Source organism: Columba livia, chromosome 3, assembly GCF_036013475.1.
Source record: "Columba livia isolate bColLiv1 breed racing homer chromosome 3, bColLiv1.pat.W.v2, whole genome shotgun sequence".
NCBI classification, from domain to species: Eukaryota; Metazoa; Chordata; class Aves; order Columbiformes; family Columbidae; genus Columba; species Columba livia.
Window position 1 is genome coordinate 74952448 of NC_088604.1, and position 18318 is coordinate 74970765.

The following is an 18318-nucleotide window of genomic DNA, read 5'->3' on the forward strand; positions in this document are numbered from 1 at the left end:
GTTTTGGTTTGGTGTTTTTTCTTGTTGTTGTTGTTGTTGGGGTTTTTTGTTGTTGTTTCCCCCCTGCCTCCTCCAGGATTTCAGCATCAGCAGAATCCACCCCACAGGCGTGGGAGCACTTCACCTTGCCACTGTTATCTCTTCCCCCATGATCAAAGTTACCATCACTCCCCTCTTCCCCTGGGGGAGTCACAACAGACTGATGAAATGCTTCACCAGGAAAAACTCTGTCAGGAGAAAACTACAAACCAACCAACCAACCAACCAACAAGACTGAAGGAAGCAGAACCCGTAAGAAGCAATGCAGCAATGGAGTGGTTAGTGAGTTGGCTTCAGATCTAACCCACAAAACATCTTATTTGCTAGATTATCTGCTCTAAACTCAGACACCATGCTCAGCATTGCCCTTTGCCCCCACCCAGAGGCACTCGACAGCTGTGTTTTTTCATGGTATCTTCTTGTGACTGAAAACCATGAACCCTAGAAATTGTTCCTTTGTGAAATGAAAGCAGGACAGGACTGAGTTTTCGCTGTATGGCACCTGAACTGCTTTCCATCATGTGCCGTGGTGTCAGCACCGCTGGTATCCACAGAGGGACGGGGCGGTGGCAGCCAAGGCCTGCAGACCGGAGAGGGCACAAGGGTAAGGTGCAGTCCTGGAAGATACATCTCTTGTTTTGAAACAGGGGTTATTGTTTGCTGATGGGAAGATGCTAGTTCGTGCTTTGAACTTCTTTTGCATGGTCCAGAGTGACATCTAATGGCACAGTACCAGACTGCACCTTCCCTGAGAAGAACTAAGTGGACAAAAAGCTGTAGCTGCCAACCATTTATCAAGTGACTAGGTAAATTCTAGGTGAAAAAACAAATAGACTCTGTTAAATTAAACTATAACACTCTGTTTATAGCCATACTTCAATATATAATACCTGAATAAAGCTGGGAAGTTTAGTAGTCCAAAGTTAGGAAGTGGCAGAGTTAAGCTGCCTGTAGAAATGTAAAATATTTCACATGATAGGTTAATGAAATATCAATGAGTTTTAACAATGTTATACGGGGAAGCCAGGCCACTATTCCAGAAAGGAGTCAATCCCAAATATGCTATTTTATGAGTCTGATGAGGTATAAATTTTTCATATATAACTGCTTTTATAAAAAAAATGACAAGATCCTACAAAATATTTTGCTTTGACAGAAGCAGCATATTTTAATAAAAGATGTTCCATCAAATATTTTTGCCCAGTGCTTTCCTGTGGCATCATTGTTTTGAACTGTGCAAATTGTAGATCAGAGATCTGTCCAATCTTAACAAAATGGAAATACATTTTTATATACTGTATGAATTACCTCTTAGGCACCAGTAAGGGCAATTTTGCACCATTAATTAATGTTGCAAGAATAATACTTCATGTGTTGTGTTCAAGTGCAGGAGGCTGACATTTAAAATATTTAATCCCAAAGCAGGCATAACAATAGCAAGAAAAGATTTGGAATTATTCAAGCTAACTTTTTAGGGAAATAGCAGTTTCCCTGTTTACCACAAATTGACTGAGTTCTATTTGGAGTAATGGACATTGTATGATATTCCATTTAGAGTAGTTTCAGAATTGCCAACTTAAAAGGAAAGATCTAGCTGTGTTGTATCTATATACATATATCTATATATGTGTGTGTATATTGGTGTATAAAATGTGGTTAGTAGATTGTGCATAGTACACTTGGCTTTGGTGCATTTTGCATCTGTTTAGTCATCATGTGCTGGTAGCATGTTCCTCCTGTGATCCTTTGGACTTGCAAATTCATGACAAAGATGATTTATCAAGGAAAAAGAAATGAGTCTTCCCCTTTAAAAAGAGATTTCTAAAAAGTACATGTATTGTTTTCAAAGGATTATTTTCTTTATGGGTTTTTACATTAAGGCGTTGAGTTTCTACTTACCTTTCTGACTAGAAGTATTTCTAGAGTGATTGAAATATTATCATGCTTGTGATAGTGGAGAAGCTGTACAAAAACTCCTTTTTGCACAACACTAAATTAAACTGAGGAACTCATGGCTACAGGATGCTGTGAAGACTAAAGTTCACATAGCTAAACAAAAGATTAGGAAAAATCATGAAGAACTGGCCCACTGGTGGCTGTTAAATGTTGCTGGAGTGCATCCATCACCTCAGAAACTAACAGCTGCTGACTGTTAAAGAGTGGGTGTATGAACAGGGGAAAGGATTATTCTCTGAATGTGCCATTACATCTATTGTTTCCCTTAGCATCCAGTATTAGTTACCGTCAGAAATGCATTTCAGCTAGCTGCACTTTTCACTTTTGCTTTCTCCCTTATGGCTGTTCTAATGGCTGATTTTTTGGTTAAATGAAACTCCAGTAACAGCTTTCCTGCGGCATTTTGTTTGTTTGTTTTTGTTTGTTTGCTTTAATTGTTTTTTCTCCCACCAGAAATGACAAGCTGAACATATGCCTTTTAAAAAAACCCACATTTTTTACTATTTTGTTATTTTTTAGTAACAAGTATATTAATTCAGACTGGAAAAGTGTTTGCTTGTCTTAACCAAGGTATAAGTTGAGTGTAGTTTTAAAGGTAAATTAGTTACTGTTATGGCCATGTCACCTTAACCCAATATCCAATGTCTTAGACAATTATTAAGCTGAAATGTTTTGGGTGGCCTCAGACTTCCTTTCACTGTGTATTGATTTTGCTCAGAAGAGGCTTTCAGCTGAACCTCTCTAGCCTTCAGGCAAGATGCCTTTCTCTCACAAAGCATTTGGTATCCAGCAGCTGGAGGTGACATTTTTAGACACTGGTGCTTTCTTCAGCTCTGAGGAAGGTGTTTTATTATATATTGTTTCACATCCAGGAAGTAGTCTGGGAATGCACTAACTACTCTGTAGGCTTTCTTTGTGGAAAGACAAAGAATGTTATCTTTTCATTGTGTTGACTTCTTAAAGACCCCTTTTTATCTCAGAGGAAAATCAGTACACTATTTGGGGATAAAAGTTATTAGAAACAAGACATACTTTTTGAAGCTGGGGTAATTAAGCATTGGAATATTTTAAGACCAAAGGGCCATGATTTATTAAAGGTTTAGAAATAATTCAGTGAAATCCTGAATAGGTTGTGACCTGTTGGAGTTCAATATGACTGTGACAATAGTAAAAAAAAAAAAAAGGTAAAAAAAAAAGTGAAATAGGGTCTGAGCTGCCTTTGACCTCTCAGGAACAAGACCATACAATTATAATTGATATTTCTATGAAAACATCTAATGAGTGTTCTGCAATCCAAAGGATATATGAGTGGAATGCTGAGATCTGTGGAAAGCAGTAGATGGCGCAAAGAGGTCGGAGCGCCTCTGGGCTGACGTTCAGGTTGAGGATCAGACTCCAATAGGTTTTAGGGTGAGCATGAGAAGAAGAAAAATATGTGTGGATCTGTTTTATTGCTCAAAATCCAACAAGGATCATGTATGAAAGGAAACAAAAGAAATGCAATCTATATGGGTGCCACATATAGCAGCTTTAAAGTGAATTGTTTGCAAATGCTATCTGTGAAAACATTTTGATTGCAGTGTTTTACAAGCATTGCACCCCCACCTACACCTTTGTAGCTTTTTCCGGTGTGTTTATTTTTAGCTATTGTGTCCTTGAAGTTTGAACTTTTCCCACTCTTCCTTGAGATTAAAAACAAGGCTCAGATCTTTCCAAAATAATCAATAAATTATCATGGAGTGCTCCCCCCAACCCAGGCTATAGGACAGTCGTATTTACCTCCTTTGTTTCTGATCTCCCCCATACCCGTGTTCCAGACACTGTACCTTGTTGCCCTGGCCTGTTTGAGGTGAGTTGTCTCTTTTCATTTCTTCCCATAAAAAGTTTCATTCTGGAGCTGAGAAACTTTCCCTACCAAAAATTAGGGGTGAATGTTTTGGCTGAGTAAGTGAATCCTTATGAAAAGTGATGGTGACCTAGCATCTACTGACAAAATCTCCTCTGACATCTTTCAGAGCAGTGTGGTGGTCTCCTGCTGCCATGGAACACAGGAGTCAGCTCTCCAGCCTTGCTCCAGTCCCCAGCTCTATGATCAGGGTGTTGTGGGTAAGCAGAAGTCACACACTGTCTACTCATGGCTCAAGTACACCAAGCTGGTGAGTTTGCCAGTTATTATTTATCCTGGCACCTCTATAGCTTTACACACAGCTGCTGCCATCTTCACAGCCTTGTGTGTATGTCAGTCTGATGGAATCACCAGACTCCCCAAGTGGTCTCCCACCACTGTATGGCTGGGGGAGGAAAAGAACCCAAATGAAGAGTAATAGCAATCTTCTGCTGTAGGTCGAAACATTGTTCCCAAACTGATCTTAGCACTTTCTTCTTCATACTCTGCAGCACTTAGCACCCACTACTCTAGGTTTGAGGGGTCGGCAACTGCTCCTTAGGCTATTGCTCTAAGGCAGGACGCTCTCTGTGAAGTGCAGGGGAGTAGCAGTTGTACCATGTCAAGGGCTTTTCTGGGGTGCAGGAGGAGAGGGAGAAAAGGGTAAATACGGTGATGGTGAGTGGTGGAAATCAGGCACAAAGCTATATGCACATGTAAGGCCAGTTTGGTGGGGTGAAGAAAAGAGAAAAAGTTTGGGAAGTTGCCTACTTTAGCAAGCCAGGAATAGGCAGTGCCTCAGGAGCAGATAGAAATGCTCCAAGAAAAGGCATGGGCAGGGACTGTGGAGTACTCAAATTCGAGCCAAGGTGAGGAGCAGATATGGGTATAGCTGGAAAGAACTGGAAAGAGGTTTCCTACAGAAGAAAGTGAGATCTTGGCAGTAAATAGTAGTAATGGAAGGTTGACTAGACATGCTGGGGGTGTTGCTTGCACAGTGAACAGTAGGAGAAGACCAAGGAGAAGCCAGGCATTTTGAAGAGTATTAGAGTGCCTGTGCATCAGGTATTATCTGGGAATGAGAAAACAAGCTTCAAGGATCTTAAACACGCTGGACTGCAGAGGCATGGGAAGGAGAGGGGCTTAAAGAAGCAGGTGCCTGCCTGGTATATTGACAGAGAAGCTGAGTAGCTGCTGGAAGCAATCAGAGATTGTTTGAGGGAACAAATTTTATTTGAAAATGAATAACTTTTCCAATGGAAACATTTTCTCTCAATGCGTTGGCTTCAAGAAACTTCTGGTAGAATGCAGGTAGTTCCTTTATAGCCCACCTGGAGGCAAACACAAGCTTCTTGAATTTGTGGCTGTTGGACAGCCCTACTCTTCAGATGTTGCCAGAGCTCTTAGGCCCCTTCTGATGATATCCACAATATGCCATTCTTTGATTCCAGTCTCATTTACACTGAGTAATGGAGGTCTGTGGAAAGGCTCTGTAACTAGCACTAACCCAAGCTGATCCATCCGCCTGATAGTGTAATGCTGTGCAGAGACAACAGACTGTGATCAAGGTCATTAGTACAGGATCATACCTCAGGTGACAAATCCACCCTTTGATTGCCCTACTTACATAGCTGCTCAGGGGGTCACTGCAGCCTGCTCTGTTCAGTGAGATAGATGTTTTGCTCAGCATTTGCTGACAGCTGTTTGCACAGCCACATGCAAACAGTACAAGGATAGGAGTTGTGTCATTGCCAGAGCTCCTGATACAGGGGTCAAAAATAATCTGAATTTGTTGTAAATCCTCAGAACTATCCACAGTTTACTAGCATTTATAAACATGCAAGACAAGTCTTTTACTTAATTGCTGAGAAACAAATACCCTAACTACCCCTTCATGTCATTGCTTGCATAGACCTACACAACCATAGGAAAAAAAAATGGCCAACAAGAAGTTCATTGACTTGCTGGACAAGGTTATAACTGCCCCTGATAATCTGTACCCAGAGAAGCTGATGTTCTCCTACCAGGGAGTTTTGTACCCTGCTGTGATAAGCAGCCAGAAAATTTTAAAGCTCTTAAATCCTTTGAAGTCAGGAATGATGTGTTATTAGCAGCATATCCTAAATCTGGTGAATATGTTATTTTTCTCAGCTTCTAGTGAAAGTATTTTAGAATGTTTGGAAAGTATTTTAAATGGAATGGAAACCAGTGGAATGAAAAATGAAATTAAATGACATAAAAAAGAAATCTTTATCTTCTGCAAAATGAAAGCTAATAAGAAGCATGCAGAATTAACTTGTATGTGTGTGTGTTTGGAGAATGTATTTTCTTTAATTCATAATTAATGTAATGCAAAGAAAAAAATAAGCAATAAAAAGTTAGTGTGCCCAAAGCAGTCTTAGATGGGCCTCCATACCTTCGTGGTGCATGTGATACTCAGTGACTTTTTTCTCTTTCCACTTTGTATGGTCCAAGTCCATCCAGCGCTTCCACTGAAGATGGAGAGCTTTGGGGTTGGAAAAGGTGTGAGGGGCATGGCCATGAAGACCTAAATTCTTATTCTCCCCTGCACCCACCATGTGTCAGGGCCATGTCAGGAACAGTTTTCTCTGACAGCTAAACCTGTTCATCTTTCCTTTGAACCAGATTCCTGGGCAGGAAGCACTGTAACAGTGATGGGCTGGTCAGGCTACATTGCTGTGGTCTGTGAGTGTAAGATACTGAGATGTCAGCACTGTCCTTGAGACAGTTATTTCCCCATGATTTGTGTCAGAGATCCTCACTGGCATTTTATTATTAATTAGTGGTCAGAGGTGAATAAGTTTTTCTGTCAAATGTAGACTCAAGTAAGGAATATAGAAGCCTCTTCATGATATTTCTTTTAACAAAGGATTTTACTCTCAGTTGCGTTTTTCTTTTTTGATTGGAATTGCGTGGTTTTGTTTAAATACAATCATAGAATGGTTTGGTTTGGAAGGGCTGTTAAAGATCATCTAGTACCAAGCCCCCTGCCATGGGCAGGGACACCTTCCATTAGACCAGGTTGGTCAAAGCTCCATGCAGCCTGGCCTTGAACACTGCCAGGGATGGGGCATCCACAGCTTCTCTGGGCAGCCCGTTCCAGTGCCTCACCACTCTCACGGTGAGGAATTTCTTCCTTATATCTAATCTAAACCTACCCTCTTTCAGTTGAAAGCCATTACCTCTTGTCCTATCACTACATGCCCTTGTAAAAAGTCCCTCTCCAGCTTTCTTGTATGTCCCCTTTAGGTACTGGAAGGCTGCTATAAGGTCTCCCTGGAGCCTTCTCTTCTCCAGGTTGAACAACCTCAACTCTTTCAGCCTTTCTTCACAGGGGAGTGCTCCAGCCCTCTGATCATCTTCATGGCTCTTCTCTGGACTTGCTCCAACAGGTCCGTGTTCTTATGTTGAGGGCTCCAGAGCTGAACACAGTAATGGAGCTTGCACTTAGTTTTTCTGAAACAATTAGAAGACAATGTGAATAATTTGGCTCTTAGAAACCAACAGTTTGCTGTATGCTATACTTAAAAACTGGAAAGCAGACAGAATTCCGTGTAGCTTAATTACAAGTTCATCCATCTTCAGAGAATCAGCTAGTGCTGTCTCTCAAGCACATGTACAGAACTGCCGAATAAGGGGGAAGAGTACCTGAAGTCCAGTGCAGTAAAGGCCAGAAGTAGGTCTTGAAAACTGCACCTTGGTGAAATGAAATTAGAAGTAGGCGACTGCTGCTGGCAATTCAGTTCAAAGCAAATAGTTGGTTTTAACATGGGAAACCGGGTAAAATTAAACATTCTTTATTGGTGGTCAGATCAGATACTTAGTTGCTCCTTTTGGACTTCAAAATAAATCTGTATTTTGAATACTGGTGGAACTCAATTAATTGTGGAAATACTTTCTGCAGAACATAGGTAGGAAATAAGGAGTCTTCACACAAATAAATAGATTTGTTAGGAACAAGGGGGAATAAAGCATAACTCCAGTGGTGGAAGGTTTGGGAGGAAATTGAGAGCAGCGCTACACTAAATGCAATCCTGGAGTGTCAGAGTTATTCTGCATATGGAGTTGTATGCTACTGAATTTAACATTGTGGACTTAGAGGCTTAATCTCCATGGGTGCAGGGCTGTCTACCCTGCGCTTCATTGAAACCAGCGATCTGCTCTGAAGATGTGTGCTTGAAGAATTTCCTAGCATTTCTCTCCTCAGTGACCGCTGCGGCTGGTTTTCCTGTGGAAAAGCAGAGTCTAGCCACATAGACAAATAATTTTAGATAAGAGCCAATAAAGACTCCTGTGTAATTTTGGAATCCAGTGGCAAGGACACTTTTATAAACTAACCCAAGAGATGTCTTTTCTGTTTAGGTGCAGTTGTTTAACACAAGTGACAAAAAGTGGTGAACTAGAACTTTTATTTCTCACTTTTTGAATAAAATTCTGTAATATCAATTGTCACTTTGCACATAATGGGGCTTTTCCAGCAGTGATTATGAATGGGAGGCCATAATTCTCCCAGTTAAAAGCAGTTGTTGGGACAATTGTATATGGGTGTAGAAGGTGACAATTTCATTTCAAAATGGTTATCTGTCTGTAATGAAGAGCATTTTTCACCCTTTGAAGTACTTGTAGGAATGGAGTCTTCTTGAAATTTAATGTAACAAAGGGAAGTTTTCAAATATTACCACTTACTTTAGGCAACTTTAAAATGAACACTAAGCATTAACTACTCAGAATGTTAGGTAGCAGCACAAACATTAATGATCTTATTTCTCATTAAGAAAAAAAAATCAAGATGTCAGGTATGAACAAAGGTAAAAATATGGATTATCCAGTGTGACTTAAAACTGGAAGAACAATGAGTTATTAAAAAAAAAAAAAACCACACAGAGAAAGCCAGATGGCCAATCACATATACCATTCTATTCACATATACCATTCTATTTTCCTTTCTCTCCAGAAAAAAGCAAACAAACAAACTTTGTTAGTATAGTGCTGTGATAATGAATTTGTGCACCTAAAGGGGTTAAGAAAGGAACAGACAAATCCATTACTAAAAGTAATGTAAAATAACACTCATTACACAACATTTGCATTAGTGGGGAAGATTATATAGTCCATCAAATGGGAGATTCACATATCTCCGATTTTTTTTACAGGACTTTTTCACCCTTTTTCTTTGGGCTTTTCAAAATCTTTATTCTGATATTCTACATCTAATAGCTTCAGTTGTCAGCCGAAGGAGTGGGGCTGTTCTTTGAGTCTCATGCTATGCCTCTTGGCATGATAACTGTCTTCCAAAATAAGTGATAAATAAGATAACTAATAACAGTTGTTTTAGGGTTTTTCTCATTACTATTTGGAGAAGAAATGTTCGGTGTGTGCTGATTATAAAGAAAATCTGTATGCTAAACAGCACAATGCACATCTGAACATCAAAATAATAGCCCTCAGATATTTAGCTTGTGTCCATATGTGAAGTTTTTTTTTTAAAAAAAAACAACCCCTAGCTTTGTATTCCAGGTTTAGATACAATGAGAGCTCTGAGGCATAAAGGAATCAGGGCTTTATGCAGTTGTACCAATCAATCTGAGCTCTGAAAGGTATTTTCTGTTTGACAGCTTGTACCATAATTCCCAGGTGAGACCATGGGGTGTATGAACATGTCACTGTGAAATTCTATCTTTTGGTTAGCTTATTTTTGAAAAATATTTTTTCTTGCTTTTGAAGATCCTTCTCTTCAGGAGTCTCAAAGTATTGCATCTGAACCTGCTTTACCAAGACTCGTGTAGAGGAAAGAGCAGCTCAGCTACCTATGCAAGTAAGGCAACATTGAGTTGGTGGTAGTTGTGGTTTCCATTCTGGTAAGTTTGTATCATTTATATAATAAGTAATGATTTCTATAATAAGTAATGAAAATTTTTATGTTATTTCACTCTCTTGAGTGTGCAGAAGAAAATACAGCAGGATGAAACTCATGTAATTTATACTATGCCAATTAAAGCTCTAACTAGGGTAAGGCTTGAAAAATTTTCTGTTATCTTACTATTTTGAGTATGTAGAAGAAAATACAACTAGATAAAACTCATGTGAATCATACCATGCCTATTAAAGCTCTAACTAAGGCAAAGCTTGAGTCACGACTTCAGTAATTAAGCCCTAATCATAATGGCCATAAAAAGGAGGGAAGAAACATTTTCCCAACCGTTTTTCTCATACTTAAAAGTAGTAAGATTATTTTCACTCAAATTCTCACAAAAATATAGTCTTTGGCAACAAGCCAAATTCTTAGAGTGAAAGGCTTTGGGATGATTGACAAAATTGACATGATTCATTCTTCATAAAATAATATGAAACTGTACTCACAGATCCTACAAGCACATTCATCTAGAGCAGGCTAAACCCCTCTATTTTTAAATATAATTGTCAGCTAAGCAAACAGAATAGTGAAATAAAGACTGAAAACTGATCCTTTTACCAGCTGTAACCTGAAAACAAGCTTAACTGTGTACTTTAAACAAACAGGTATTGAAGCTCAAGCCATATTTTAGATCAGATATTTTATTTATCCATTACAGGATAAATATTGATTCTGGCTAGACTCCTGCAACATGAGGCCAAGTTAAAATGAAGTTCTTAAAGAACATGAGACCTTAATGTCCCATCCTAGAATGGGCCCAAGTTGCTTTTAGTTATGAACCCTATATACAGGTATGGCCAACAGAAGATGACAAGAATATGTGAGTATCCAGCACATAATGATATTTCCTCAAAATAGTTTCCTAGTCTACAGAAATCCATAACCTAGGGACATCTTGAATCTGGGGGTAGTTGTATTGAACAGCCCTCTGAGAATTTCTCTTTCATGAAGATGTTGCTGCCCTTTGAAAGCTGCTTAGCTTTCAGTACCACAGCACCCTGCAGCAGGGTTTTGCTTGAACTGGTTAGTTACTTTTAGTATGAATCAAGATCTATGGCTTCTCTTGTTTCTAGCATAGGAGTTTTTCATTTCTGTAACACTTGGAATGATCAAAGTCTAGTATAAATCATTAGCTTGCCGTTTAAAACAGTTATGTGTGGACCATTGCTTACAGAATGTAAACATTTTAGTTTACCTTTAGGAACAAAGTACTGCTCTTATGCTTATCCCATCCTTGTATATCAGACCTGCCAGCACCTTTCCATGCCAGGCATGAACATTTTATTGCCTAAGTGGCGATAAAATGTTGGCTAGTTCATAGAATGGTTTGTGTTGGAAGGGACCTTTAAAGATCATAGAATTATAGAGTAGTTTGGGTTGGAAGGAACCTCTAAAGGTCATCTAATTCAACCCCCCTGCAATGAGCAGGGACATCTTCAAATAGGTCAGGTTGCTCAGAGCCCTGCCCAATCAGACCGTGAATCCTTCTAGGGATGGGAAATCTACCACCTCTCTGAGCAACCTGTTCCAGTGTTTCACCACCCTCATTGTAAAAAATTTCTTCCTTATATCTAGTCTAAATCTACCCTCTTTTAGTTTTAAACCACTTACCCTTGTTGTATCACAACAGGCCCTGCTAAAAAGTTTGTCCCCATCTTTCTTATGGGCCCCCTGTGGGTACTGAAAGGCCACAATAATGTGTCCCCAGAGTCTTCTCTTTTCCAGGCTGAATGATGTCAGCTCTCTCAGCCTATCCTCACAGCAGAGGTCCTCTACCCCTCTGATCATTTTTGTGGACCTTCTTTGGATCCTCTCCAACAGGTCCATGTCTTTCTTGCACTGAGGACTCTAGAGCTGGATGCAGTACTCCAGGTGGGTCTCACCAGATCGGGGTAGAATCACCTCCCTTGATCTGCTGGCCACACTGCTTTTGATGCAGCCCAGAATATGGTTGGCTTTCTGGGCTATAAGTGCATATTGCTGGGTCATGTCCAGCTTTTCATCCATCAGTATCCACAGGTCCTTCTCTGCAGGGCTGCAGAGAAGGATCACTGATGTGGTCACTGCATCATAGAAGGTCACTAGGTTGGTCAGGCAAGACTTTTCCTTGGTGAAACCATGCTGGCTGTCTCAAATCACTTCCCTGCCCTCCATGTACTCCTATTTTATTCTTTGGTACAAGTCCAGTAAAATAGTTCCTCCTTTTATCCTACTGGAGCAGAAGAGGCCTCAACTACTTCTTTATAGGTTTCAGCAATATTTTAAATGACACAGACAAGGCATCATCTCTGTAAGTGTGAATTTATACACTTGAAAATATTTTATTTTTGTTTCCCTCATGGGGTATCACTGGACCCTCATGCACCATTTCATACATTACATACAAGACTTTTCTTAGAGTCTTCAAAAAAATTCTACTCTTCATGCTTCCAGGTGCAAACTGATTTGCTCAAATATTAAGTGACTTAATAGTAATAACAGCTGCAAAAACACCCCAACTAAAATTAAATAAAATATCAGAAAGATGTGCCAGAAGAATTTCTCTACTTTGAAATTGGATATCCTGAGAAATAAAAGGTGGATACTGAACCTTATATGCAATTTCTCAACTGAGCATGTGACATATCAAATACATCCTTACAGAGTAAAGACTATGGGCAACTGCAGGGATTCTCTAACTAAAATAAATCCATGTAGACCTGTAAGGCAAAAAAGTTTCAGAAGGCCTGTGCGAGACACTCTCCAAAATTCAGTCCAATTTTATCCTGTAGACGTTACGAAGGAGGTATTTCATGCAAAGATAAAAAGACTATGTAACACAAGACAAAATGCTGAAGATAGTCCCATAAGGAACTTCTACTTCTGTTGCACCTGCAACAAGCCAATTCAATTTGCTACTGCCCTGCTGCTTTCTTATGCCAATTCAATTTGCTTTTTAATAGCATATAAATAGATGTTTTTGCTTTCCAAACCTTCTTTTCATAAGGAGGTGCAGCATCTGTCTGACTAGTTGAGGTTTCTGTGCACTGTCTTGCTAATGTGCTTCATTACAGATGCAGAAGGACGAGCCCCAGAGCCAAGTGGACAGCTCAGTCCCCATGAGTAATGAGACCTTGCTGTAGGAGCTGCTCCAAGGAAGTTAGATACAGATGATGCCAGTCAAAAACTTCTGCTATTGTATGTCAGAGTTTTCTCCTTCCCAATCTAATCTCAGGTTCTTCCTTCTCCTGTTCCCTCTCTCCTCTTAGCCTCAACAGGCTTCTTCATTATGACTCCAAAGGGATGCATTATTCTTAAGTCACCCACCAATATTCCACCCGTTATTTTTAGAGTTCTCTCATCACCTAAAAAAGCAACATAAACTCACATTTTGAAATAGACTGAAGGGCAATTTTTTCTCCCTAAGCAATTGTTATTAAGAGCTTTTACATTAGGGTTACTGAAAAAAAGACAGTATTTTGTCCCAGAAGAAAGCTTAACAGTTTCTTGTGTCCCAGCTGAAATTTTTGCTAAGGGTTTTGAAACTGTTTGCATCAGAATAGGGTTTCAAAATACTAATGTTATGTTAATTATGCTTTCTACTTTCTCCCTTCTCTGAAGTTTATTGATGCTGGTGAAGAAATTACTCCCAAGAAGACTTACATGTACCTTAAGGCTCCTCAAAATTTACTCGAGTCCATGTTCAAAAACAAAGCTAGAGTAAGTGCTTTTTTAATGATTTATAGACATACTGACTTTGGGAGATTCTCATTCTGATTTAGATTTTTTTAACTAGTCTCCTACTGGGACAATTTACTTGTGATGTTGCAAAAGGATGGACACTGAACACAAGTTATCCTGCAAAGAATATGAGCATTTTACCCAAATGTGACCCTTCTTGATAATTTTACTTTTTATCTGGTCTATTTTAATAAAACCACTGTTCACCATAAATATCTGAAAACCTTAATGCCAAGTAAAACACACCTAGTTTCTATATAATTAATTTACATGTGCTAGATAAATACATTTCAAAAACTTCCCTCAAGATAAATGACAGTGAAACAATTTGAATTCTGCTTATAATGTGAAATCAGTACTGCAAGATTAATGTACATGTTCCAAGAAATCTTTGCCATGGTTGTTGAAATGTACATTGCTATATTTCCTTTACAGCCCTTTCTTAATACTGGTATATGTATTTTAATTTATATCTTTCAGGTACTGCTATTGTGTCAAAATCCAAAATATTTAGTGACATTTTATTATCATTTTTTCCTAGTCTTTTTTCCTTTTCCATTATATGAATCCTGGGGTGGTTTCTTCAAAGACTTCACAGCTGGAAGAGATATTGTATTCTTTCTTAATGGATACATTCACTCATGGTTACTGGTGTTTTACTCGCACTGTCTTGACCACCAACATGGAACAGGCTCTACTACAAGCACTGTCTTGACTTCAAAATGGCCCTCTCATAAATTTCTGTTCAATTGCCTCAGCTGACTGGGAATGAGTGCTAGAGGACTGTTGCACGTAGACGTGCATAAGCAAATGCCTACTGTAACAGTCTCACAATCCACTAACGAGAAATGGATTTTCTTTGATGATGCTCTCAGTCTGGCTAGGATACTGCATCTGCCCTTCCAAGAACTTTCTGCAGTTCATCCAGCTCAACTGAGCAGTGAAGACATACCTTTGGGAAAATGCTGGAGTCATTAAGGGAGCCTTCACTACTCACCGTGGTTATTAAGGGGTATTTGTCCATTATTTTCAAGCATGAAAGTAATACTGGCATTTAATAACAGCATGGTTAACAAAGCAGTGATAACAGCAGTGATAATCAAAACCCACAAGTATTTGAATGTCTAACTCTATTTTATGGTTGAAGTATGATAGTTATTTCCAAAATAACTTATCTAGTGGATAAATGAATGTAGATATTTCTTAGAACAATTACCTGAGTTAATAATCTTAGCGAAATTTCCAAAGCCGTCAAGAGACATTAATTGTTAAAGCCTTTTCTTGTAGAAGAAGCACATGATTTGGCTGGAAAGGAGCTCTGCCTGTAGTTCTAACACAGATTCAAGACTGGAAAGCATGAACTCATTCTTCAATAATATTTTGTCATATAATTATTACCTTCTTATGTGCTTTGCTTTTACCCAGTGCTCTGGGGGTCCTATTTTAAGTGTCTTTCTGAATGGAACATGCATGCCTTCATCACTGTTTCTCTAAATGGATTCTACTTATTATCAGAGGATTTCAGCTATACAGAGCGTGACTTGAATAATTAGTTGAAATAATCCTGGGAACAGCTGTGTGTATCACTGTCTACCTTGTCATCAGTGTGGTGTGAAAAGAGTTACCTTGAGAGGTGGAAGGCTAGAGGGAGGAAATGCTGTATTTCCTTGGATAATATCTAGTGCATTACTTTTTTCTTAAGAGAATACATATTTAAGAGTGAAAAAAATTGTTGAATATTTTTGGGTTCCCTTTGAATGAAGAACACATTCTTGCTGTTGTACGGAGGAGTATCTTCCAATCTGTGAAGAAGACTTCTAAGGACATCATGGGATGTTTGGTGATAATCTCTTTTGTAAAGGTGAATTTTTCAGCCATTCTGGAGACACTGTTCTCAGCCTTCCTATAGTTAGGTGTGCTTTTCACAGCTTCATTAACAGAATTTTCCTTCCATAGATATTAGCTCAATATTCATGTGCATAATGGTAAAAAATTCAAACTATTTCCTAGCTTTAAGTGCTATTTCGCAACTGTTTCACAACTGGCATGGCATACAGCTTTTTGGACACCTTGCCTCTTTTAAAATTGTGTTAATCTGACTCATCAAAGTCAGCTAACCTGAGATGGGGAGAGCAAGGGAGATGGTGATGTGGCAAAGAGTTCTTTCCTCCTCTGTGGCTAAAAGGATATTAGAAATCAGATATTAGATGACAGCATGACAGAGCTTGTCCATCCATGAAAACCATTAAGTCTTTCTTCTGAAGAGGCATTTTTGTTGTTGCTGTTTTGTTTATTTTTATTTTGAAAAGCTATGGAAGCTTTTTGAGGAGCAATTTATTTTCTGGAAAGAAAATATTTTGTTGCTTCTGAGTGTCTGTAAGCCTTTCCCTCTAGATGATCAGTGCCATCTTATACTGAAGTAACTCTAGAGTTATAGCCTTCATGGCAGGAAGAAGATAGAACCATAAAACTATAGAATACTGGGTTGGAAGGGACCACAAGGATCATGTGGTCCAACCTTTGTTGCAAGACGGCCCAGCACCCAGTCCAGCTGAATCTTAAAAGTGTCCAATGTTGGGGAATCCACCACTTCCCTGAGGAGATTATTCCAATATCTTGATTGTTCTCATAGTGAAAAATTTCCCTCTTGTGTCCAACCAGAGTCTCCCTGGCAGTAACTTGTACCCATTACCCCTGGTCTTTTCCATGTGACTCTCTCTAAACAGGGAATCTCCATCTTCTTTGTAGCCATCCTTTAAATACTGGAGCATGGTGCTAAGGTGTCCCCTAACCCTTCTTTTCTCAAAGCTGAACAAGCCCAGTTCTCTCAGTCTTTCCTCATGTGGTAGGCTTCCATAAGCAGCTGGTGAATAGTTCTTAACATGCAATTGCTGTACAGCTGGTGTATTAAGGTGAACAAAAAAATGAGGCCGGTTAACTTTATTTCACCCATGTAACAACCCAAGGGTTAGTCTGTGACTCTTCACTCATCCCTGCCCCAAGACCAGGGCTGTTTGTTGGATAAATGAAGCAGAAACCTGGCTACAGATTGACATCACCCAGAGGATCTCTACAGACTAGCAGAACCGCTCAGGTTTGGAAAGGAATCAAATCCAATAATAATTTTAAAAAGCAAGGAAGACCACTTACCATTTGGAGGGATTTAAATAATGCCTCCTTAGAAAATAAAGACATTGCATACTAAAACCTGTGCATTATATCTTACAGTATCAATAAGGGTTCTTTGTAGGTGGTGGTAGCAACTGGATGAATCATTTTGTTGAAAAGCATAGTTTGGAAATTGAGAAAATGTACAAGGAACGCTTCACAGCAACCACTCCAGGTTAAAATATGGTGTGTATTGCAAAGCCTGAGAGATAAAACAGAGCTGTTAAAGCAATAATTTCCTCAACTCTGACCAGGAATGCAGTTGCACGATACACAGGACAAAAGTCGATGTTGCAGATAAATGTTGTAATATTCAGACTGCAGCTGGCTTTATAGTGATAGCAGTGTGTATCAGATGTTAATGTTAAATGTAAGACCTTTGGCATACTGAGAAGTTGTTCATTCACTGAACAGTATTATAATTAATCACATACAGAGGAATCTAACAGCCCTGCTTTACAATATGCATTCTTAAAGAAATATTCTATTTCTCTTTTTATTAATAATTCTCTCAGTCTTTCTAGAGTGCTTAAGGATATTTGGTACCTAGAGACCTTTCTGAAGACTAACAATTCAGGTCACTTCTTGGCAAAAAGATTTCTACCGTAGTTAAACTCTCATCCAATTATGATTCAAATCAATGGAATTTTTTCATTGACTTAATTGGAAATTGAATCAAACACTGCATCAAACACTGATAAAAAATAATCTCTTAACACATCAGTAACTCAATCCATTTAAAGAATAATTATTTTTATAGGCAGAATATCAGCCCCTGTCTCCATAACTTTGGGTAATTTTGATGCATGTCTCCTAGCTAAGTTTGCTCTGTAAATACTCTGCCAGGCCTTGTGCTTTTTTGCAAGTATGCATCAGCAGAAATCTGAACCTTATTAACACATAACATGCCAGTCTGAGCCTCCTGATTTCTTTTCTTAGCCTAGTGAAAATAGTTGTCATAAAACAAACAGATCAAATTTAGATGTGTCATACCTAGTTGGTTTTGTCACAATACTCTAAAGGTACAGTTCACAGCTGCCTTTGTTTCATGTATTTCTAACATGTCCCAGACCTACCTTTCTGTGAGGTCTGGTCCTGGTCAGAGAAGCAAGAGGTGGACCTTGGCTGTAATTTTGCTTGTTACATCACTGAATGGTGTCATTTAGTTACAAACAGGTAACAACAGCTTTTTTGATAACGTTAGGAATATTTGTAATCACTAATGGTTGCTTGATGTGTTAAGAAACAGATTTGGCACAGGTATTTACCTGACTGGCTTGAATGTGGAAAAGTGGTGAATAGATGTTCCTGCCCTGGACTTGGGTCTTGGCTACTTTTCCTCTCCACACAGGTCTGCTCTGAACTAGAAAGTGAAGCACTGGTCCCAAACTTTGAGACTTTTACTTGGGGCCTCCTGGGAGCTCAAGGCAACTCACTATGCCATGCCTGTGGTAGGTAGATAGTTTATGTGAGAGGGATGTGTCTTTACTCTGACTGTGGAAGTCTGCTGTAGTCTGCTCAGGGTATTAGCCTCCATGACTTTCATAGAAGCTCAGAGGAAACTTTCCGGCTAAACTTCAGATGTGTAGCAGCCACTTGTGCCAAGAAGTTGATG

The 18318-nt window shown here is 39.1% G+C and overlaps 1 protein-coding gene across 7 annotated transcripts in view; it reads left to right on the plus strand.

Annotated features, from left to right (window-relative positions):
• The first annotated feature begins 9744 nt into the window (after positions 1-9744).
• LOC102087770 (sulfotransferase 6B1) overlaps positions 9745-18318 on the plus strand; it is a 49074-nt gene continuing 40500 nt past the window's right edge. For 4 of the 7 annotated variants that reach the window (XR_010471467.1, XR_010471468.1, XR_010471469.1 and 1 more), the window contains exons 1-2: positions 12869-12992; positions 13416-13514. The gene's annotated coding sequence lies outside the window, so the exon portion shown is untranslated. Of the gene's footprint in view, positions 9760-11859; positions 12993-13415; positions 13515-18318 lie in introns of those variants that run through there. The other 3 variants (XM_005508612.3, XM_065057678.1, XM_065057677.1) reach the window with 3 other exon arrangements.